Genomic DNA, 8,368 nt, shown 5'->3' with positions numbered 1-8,368 from the left:
GAGACGACACGGGTACCCGGATGCCCCGCTACTACTGCCAGTACTGGCACTAGCATGCGGGTACCAGGGAGTCGTATTTTACGACTCCCTGGTATTTACGACTCCCTGGCGGGTACTTGTACATGATTGTAGTCTACTGCCGTACTGGCACTAGCTGATGTAGGTAATCATGGTAATTAAAGGGGAAGTTAAGGCAAAAATTAAAATTTCACCAGTTGTAGTCTTCGGGGTGCTGAGTCGAATGGTCGTGGTCCGAGGAAGCTGAGACGCTCCCTTCCTACTTGAATCCCAATCGAACTCGCGCACTTCCACCGAAACTGGGTGACTGCGCCCTACTAGATGGGGATTTGTATGCAAAATGTCACTAAAAGCGCCATTTCGTTCTTATAAAAGCACGGATGACCGCGATTGGCCCATATGTTGTAGTCTTTTGGACGCTGAGTCGACTGGTTTTGGTCCGAAAAGGCTGCGATGCGGCGTTCCTCCTTTATTCCCAATCGAACATGGTTGAAGAAGCGGGTCACGTGCTCCTGCGTACACCAGTCACCTGGTCACCGTGCCTGCAGGGTACAACTTACTAGCCTGTTTGACCTTTTTTGGGTGCAGTCCTGTCACTCGAGTTGAACTCGAGTTGAACCTTGGTGTGAAAGTTGTCACCTGCTGGCGTGGTGACCAGGTGATTTGGGCACCCAGGACCACGTGACCGCTTCTTCAACCATGTTCGATTGGGAATAAAGGAGGAACGCTGCATCGCAGCCTTTTAGGACCAAAACCAGTCGACTCAGCGTCCAAAAGACTACAACATACGGGCCAATCGCGGTCATCCGTGCTTTTATAAGAACGAAACGGCGCTTTTAGTGACATTTTGCATACAAATCCCCATCTAGTAGGGCGCAGTCACCCAGTTTCGGTGGAAGTGCGCGAGTTCGATTGGGATTCAAGTAGGAAGGGAGCGTCTCAGCTTCCTCGGACCAAGACCATTCGACTCAGCACCCCGAAGACTACAACTGGTGAAATTTTAATTTTTGCCTTAACTTCCCCTTCAAGCACGCTCAGGAGGTCATGATCATGATGATGGCTGAATCTTGCCCGAGCCTGCAGCCCAAGGGCCGTAGGCCCGAGGGCTGCAGGCAAGGGCAAGATTCAGCCATCATGACAGACAGAGCGTGCTTGATTTGATTTCTTACATCGCGAAGCAACATATTAGGGAAGGTCAAAGGTCGAAAGGTCGAAAAATTATTCCCGAAATGACGTCAAACGGTCCGAACATTCCCGAAATGACGTCAAACGGTCCTGAAACTCCCGAAATGACGTCAAACGGTCCTGATGGCCTGATTATGCCCGCGGCGGGAAGATCGCCTATTGGCCATGGCCCCGGCAACGATCACGTGTCATGTAAGAACTTTGAATCTCGACCTGCCCAGTACTGCTGAAGACCTACAATTATTTTGTGTAGTACCTACCGGCGTATCGGTAGGTCTACCGTCCGTGCGCCTGTTCCGATAAAGTAACACTTTACTCTTTAGTTTAGGGTTTTACGTCGGGCCCCAGACGACGGCTACTTTGGGCGGACAACAAAGAACTTACTGCAAAACCGGAAAGTCTAACGACTTTCTGGTCGTTAGACTTTCCGGTTTTGCAGTAAGTTATTTGTTGTCCGCCCAAAGTCTAGTAGCCGTCGTCTGGGGCCCGACGTAAAACCCTAAACTAAAGAGTAAAGTGTTTTTGTAATTTTGGCATGATTACGTCCAGAAAGTCTAACGATGGCTGCCTGGCCACCCATATCTGTATGCGCATCTTTACACAGACATCTAGCGATAACGTATTTTCAAAATAACGAAAAAGAATTGGTCGTTAAAACTTTAGACTTTGTGACTCGTTAGACTTTCCGGTTTTACAGTTGAGACCAAAGAGAATGTTTTATTTTCTTGCGCATGCTTATGTGATAGTGACGTAATAGACAGTGTGTGACGTCGCTACAGTCAGTACTCCTCTCTCAGCTCCGCCAGTGCTAGTGGTGCACCAGCTAAGGTCGGGAGGATCTAGGAGCGAAGCACGATATTAAAACAAGAAAAAAGAGAGAGAAGAGAAAGGAAGCGCGGCATGTACAAGGCGGAAAGAGAAAAAATATGATACAGTACAAGTCATATGTACAAGCGAGAGCGCTGCGTGTGTGAAATTTGTTAACAACGTGGCACAAAGGCCGAAACTATAAAAGTCAGACTGAAAGCAGGAAGCGGACAGAGAGATGCATGACAGAGGCGGGCTAACGTGTCAGAGGTGTGTAACGTGACAGAGGTGTGTAACGTGACAGAGCTGGAGAGCATGTCACTGTCAGAGGCAGAAAGAAAGAAAAGAGGAAATGTGCACGTGACAGAGGAGTAGTATCATGTCAGAGGCGGAAAGAAAGAAAAGAGGAAATGTGCGCGTGACAGAGGAGTAGTATCATGTCAGAGGCAGAAAGAAAGGAAAGAGGAACGTAGATCTACGCGTGACAGAGGAGTGTTATCATGTGCAAGGAGCAACCGGCCCTAAGAACCGTCTGGCAGTATGCTAGAGCAGACTGGGGAAGGATGCGCGCACATCTTAGCCGCATTAACTGGCCAACTGTCCTATCAAATGACCCTGACGCTGCTTGTGAAGCCCTCACAGGATTTGTGCGTGATGCCATGTCTCAGTTTATTCCCTCCAAGACCATTAAAGTAATGGCCACTGACCCGGTTTGGTGGACACCTGCCTGCCAACAAGCGGTGCACCTAAAGCAACAAGCCTGGAGAGTCTGGAGGCAAGACCCTGATAGCTTGCAAGAGAAAGAAACCTTACTGGCATCCGTTACACACTGTGTACATGTTCTGCATCATGCCCAACACTGCAACAGCAATGCAAGGAGCGAGCTTCTAGAAAGCTGTCATCTGGCTCCTTGCAAGACAAGCAATGGTGGACAGCTATTAAGCGAGCTGCTGGTGTTAGCCGCCAAAGCGATAATATACCTGTCCTGGTCGACAGATCTGGACACGAGCACACCACTGCGAGGGAGAAAGCCGAGTGCTTTGCCTAATACTTTGCTACGAAGTGCAGCCTCGGCTCCGACGATTTCTCTGCCTCTGATCAGCTCCCTGCTGTGCAACTTGATGCCTCGGCACCTCAGATCACAGCCATCCACTTTCGTCCAGCCAATGTCCGTCGTCAACTAGCGGCGCTAAATCCGCACAAGGCCACTGGCCCCGATGGCATATCAGCTAGAGTCCTCAAGGAATGCCACAGGGAGCTGGCAGAGCCTGCTGCTCGCTTGTTCTCTTGCTGCTTCAGAGCAGGGGTCCAGCCAGCTTCCTGGAAACTAGCCCATGTGTCCACCATACACAAGAAGTCCTCCAAGTCAATTGTTTCGAATTCTCGACCTGTGTCTCTCCTCAGCATCCTGTCGAGAGTAATGGAGAGTGTAGTCAACTCCCAGCTTGTCAACTTCTTGGAACGCCACCGTCTGCTGAATACTCGTCAGTACGGTTTTCGTCGTGGCACCGGAGCTGCAGACCTCCTGACTGTCCTACAGTATGCGTGGGCCAATGCCATGGCACAAGGTGGAGCTATGCAAGCAGTTGCCGTGGACATAGCGGGGGCTTTTGACAAAAGTGTCTCATGCTGGCGTACTTTACAAGGCCCACCAGCTGGGGATAGGGGGTTCACTGCTCGCATGGCTTACCCACTACCTGCAATGTCGCACCATTAAAGCTGTTGTTCATGGCCAGAGCTCATCGGTGCACCCTGTCCAGTCTGGCGTCCCACAAGATAGTATCCTTGGACCTACATTGTTACTCGTGTCCGTAAACGACATTTCAAGCTGCTTGTCGCATGGCACAAACCTGAACACTTTTGCTGATGATACCATTATCTGCCTCATCAATGAGAAGAATTTCATCCTTCGAGATGAAATGCTTCCGCCGACTCTTAGGAGTAACATACCACGACCGGCGTACCAACCAATCTATCCTGGAGGAAATCAATGACATCATCGGAGCAAGGATGCGGCTAGCGAACGAAGTCAAGAAATTTAAGTTGATGTGGTTTGGCCATGTTACGAGACATGACGTTTTCTCCAAGCCCTTCCTGCAAGGATCAACTCCTGGATCTCGACCGAGAGGAAGGCCCGCGACATCATGGATTTAACGTTAAAAGTTGGACGGGTCTTCCCTTGCATGCTCTCTCTCATGCAGCACACGATAGAGTTGGATTCAGAGACATCATTCACAATTCTCTCGCTGATTAATACCTCTACGATCACCTTGTGATTATGAGTTATACATACATACATACATACATACATACATACATACATACATACATACATACATACATACATACATACATACATACATACATACATACATACATACATACTCAATCTGCGGACAGCATGCTGTTTCGTTCTTTTTGAACTCATCAGCGCAGCACAGAGGAAATGAGGCCGAACCTGATAGCAATGGAAATAAAAATTTCCAATCAGGCCCGAACGTACCTTGCCAGAGTGCTCAAACTGACAAGTCAGTGAGCTCTGCATAACGCAAACAGCAAAGGCACTACCCCACGCAAGAGTGCTCAACTGCTACAAGACATACATACCACTTTGTACTCCCTCCTTGACCAAGCCTCGAATGCCTCACTACAACGCAGCCTAGATGAGCTTCATGCCTGGGGCAAGAGATGGAAGATTGCGTTTGAGCCATCGAAATCGCAAACTATCACTCTGTCGCACCAGCGGAAGGATACAGTGACTCCCCAGCTGTCATTTGGCGGAACTCCTCTCCCACCAGATGAATCTGTGAAGGTGCTCGGAGTGATGTTTGATTCTAAACTGAGCTACAGACTCCACCTTCGGCAAGTTGCATCACGTGCTAAGCAGCGGCTGGGCCTCCTGCGGAAGGCAGCACCCCTCCTCAGCCACGCGGGCAGGGTGACTGTCTACAAAGGATTCGTCCGGCCAATGCTGGAATATGCCCCCCCCCCCCCTTGCGTGGATGGGATCAGCTCCCTCACACCTGGCCACGCTGGATGCTGTCCAGCTCCGTGCCCTAAATGTCATTGGCCCTGGTACCATTCTTCCCAGCCTCCTTGTTCGGCGAAAGGTCTCTGCTCTCTGTCTACGGTACAAACTGATGTGTGGCCATGGTCTGCCTCAAGTTGCAGCCATGTGCCCCCCGCCGGCTATACCGCCACGTCATCGCCGCACACGAGCAGCCCAAGCACAGCACCATCCCCACCAGCTTGAGCTGAATCTCTCGCCACGAGCTCCTGACTACCTTCTGCGCTCTTCCCCATACTGCATCGTGCCAGTGTGGAATAGACTGCCACAGGCAATTCTGGACAAGCAGCCAGCCCAGAAACACCTGCAGAGCTTCAAGATTGCTGCATACTGTCACCTGCAACAGAGTGACTGGTGCTCTGCTCATGACTGGTGCTAGCCATGCACATGTATCACACTGGCCTGCCATCAGTGGACGCAAATCATTATGTTGACCCTCTTCTAAAAGTAGCATTATAGTCATAGCGACGATATGCCGCAGAACTCTCTGTCTGTCTGTCTGTCTGTCTGTCTGTCTCTCTCTCCGTCTCTGTTATTGTTGTTGTAGAAGTTTATTTAACGTCGCACCACAAACAGGCGATTTCGCCTCCTTTGATACATGTGGACGACAGAAGGAATGAGAGAGAGAGGGGGGGGGGGGGGGGACCGAAGTACGGAGAGAGAAAGGGTAGAAATAAATAAACAATCAACCTCAGGGCTACACCAAAGCAAAAACGGAATGGGAACATACTATGTATAAAATAGCTTCATACATATATTATTATTGCAAAACACGTTTACTATTCTTCAGTCCGCTATACCACAGAAACACACTAGCCGAAAAGCATTTAAACGGAGCCATGATGCGCTTTTAGTAGGGCACAGAACTGAAGGTGGCTGGGCTCGGAACGGAAATCAGGCGGGAGCTGGTTCCACAGGACTGCGCCGATGAACTGCATGGTCGCTCGACCCGCAGGACCGGGCCAAAATGGTACTCGAACGAGGTGATGTGCTGCTCCCCGAGTGCGGTCACCAGTAACTCTCACGAACAAGCTGGTGAAGAGGGAGCTAGCTCGGGAGAACAGACAACGACGGACAAAGATGAGGAGCTTAATGTTAAACATGTCCTCCAGGGTGGTGAGGCGGAGCTGTTCAAAAATCGGGCTCGTGCGCGACCACGGTGGCAGACCGAAGAAGCCGCGGATAGCGCACTTCGTTAGACGTGTGAGGGGCTCCATGTTGCCAATTTGAAGTGACGGATAAAAGGCGTTGGAAGCGTACGACAACCTACCGTGGATCATCGACCTGTAAAACAGGATCTTTGACGCAAGGGTGAGGCTTCGGCGGCTCCGCCACAGCGCACCTACTGACTTCCGCACCTGCTGGATTATGTGATTGACGTGAGGCTCCCAGGAGAGCTGCCCATCTACCATTACGCCCAGGTACCGCGCTTGTTCCACAACTGCAAGGGCTGTCTCTGTCTGTCTCTGTCTCTTTCTCTCTCATCTCCCCTCTTTCTCTCTCCTCTCCCCCCCTCCCCTCTCCTCTCCCTCCCTCCCTCCCTCCCTCCCTCCCTCCCTCCCTCCCTCCCTCCCTCCCTCTCTCTCTCTCTCTCTCTCTCTCTCTCTCTCTCTCTCTCTCTCTCTCTCTCTCTCTCTCTCTCTCTCCACATTCTTTCTCTTTCTCCTCTTTCTCTCTCATCTCTCCTCTCCCTACCTCCCTCCCTCCCTCCCCCCCCTCTCTCTCTCTCTCTCTCTCTCTCTCTCTCTCTCTCTCTCTCTCTCTCTCTCTCTCTCTCTCTCTCTCTCTCCCCCACCCCCCGGATAAAAGGCGTTGGAAGCCTACGACAACCTACCGTGGATCATCGACCTGTAAAACAGGATCTTTGACGCCAGGGTGAGGCTTCGGCGGCTCCGCCACAGCGCACCTACTGACTTCCGCATCTGCTGGATTATGTGATTGACGTGAGGCTCCCAGGAGAGCTGCCCATCTACCATTACGCCCAGGTACCGCGCTTGTTCCACAACTGCAAGGGCTGTCTCTGTCTGTCTATCTGTCTGTCTGTCTGTCTGTCTGTCTGTCTGTCTGTCTGTCTGTCTGTCTCTCTCTCCACATTTTTCTCCTCTTTCTCTCTCATCTCTCCTCTCCTCTCCTCTCCCTACCTCCCTCCCTCCCTCCCTCCCCCCCCCCCCTCTCTCTCTCTCTCTCTCTCTCTCTCTCTCTCTCTCCCTCCCTCCCTCCCTCCCTCCCTCCCTCCTCCCTCCCTCCCTCCCTCTCTCTCTCTCTCTCTCTCTCTCTCTCTCTCTCTCTCTCTCTCTCTCTCTCTCTCTCTCTCTCTCTCTCTCTCTCTCTCTCCCCCCCCCCGACCTCGCTCACCACTCCAGAAATATAACGACCGTCCAAGTATTCAGAGAGTCTGATCCATCAGACTGCTGCTTCCACCCTAAACTAAGGCTAAAGATCATCATTCAAGATTGAGTACAAAACTCGAGTTAACCTTTAGCATGCACGTCGTATCAGAACCGTTTACTGAACATGCACATGTTAAGCGGTATGCAGTACAAGTCATACACATGCGTGACTAGTAGTTATGGTTCAAGCTATGCTGTTCATGCAGTGTCATGGTTTAACTCAAGCTCGCTTAGTGCTTAGGTGTGACCGGCATCAGCAGATCACTGAGTTCTCAGCAGCAGAGCAGGCTCATCCACTGCTGCCTGGACAGAGCCGGTAGCCGTGAGAAACGTTAGTTGCCACAGTATACGGCTCAGCATGATGGCATCCATGGCCACTGTCCGCACCGAATGCCCCGCCAGCACAGCCATGACCAGTCACTAGCTAGGCAGTTAGTTGTAGAGTGTATTGTTGTTGATGCAACTATGCGTACAGAGATTGATCCGACTCGCTGGAGGCCTGTACATAGAGCAGCCAGACGCAGACGCGCATGATCTCAGCTATAGAGTGGCCGTACCCCCCCCCCCATGCACATCTGTGCCATGCCGGTGACTAAATTAAAAAAAAAAGTAAATTTGTGTAGAAAGTGATCTTGCACGCGTGATGGTGGAACCAACATGGCCGACCTTATGTGACCAATAGTGCATGGATTGAGTGGACTTTGGGAGTTTGAACCAACATGGCTGACCAGTACCGGGTCATGTGACAGATGAACAGCATCTTCGCTATAGACGCTTAGTACAGACACTGCAATAAAAGACCGCCTTTAGAGACTGATCCTCCCCGTGACACACCAGACCAGCATGCATGCTTCAACATACACCCTGACCTGTGAAGAAAGACCACCTGTCTGTAGAGACC

The sequence above is a fragment of the Sycon ciliatum genome, chromosome 1 (assembly GCF_964019385.1).
Source record: "Sycon ciliatum chromosome 1, ocSycCili1.1, whole genome shotgun sequence".
Taxonomy (NCBI): domain Eukaryota; kingdom Metazoa; phylum Porifera; class Calcarea; order Leucosolenida; family Sycettidae; genus Sycon; species Sycon ciliatum.
Note: the sequence above shows the minus strand (reverse complement) of the source record.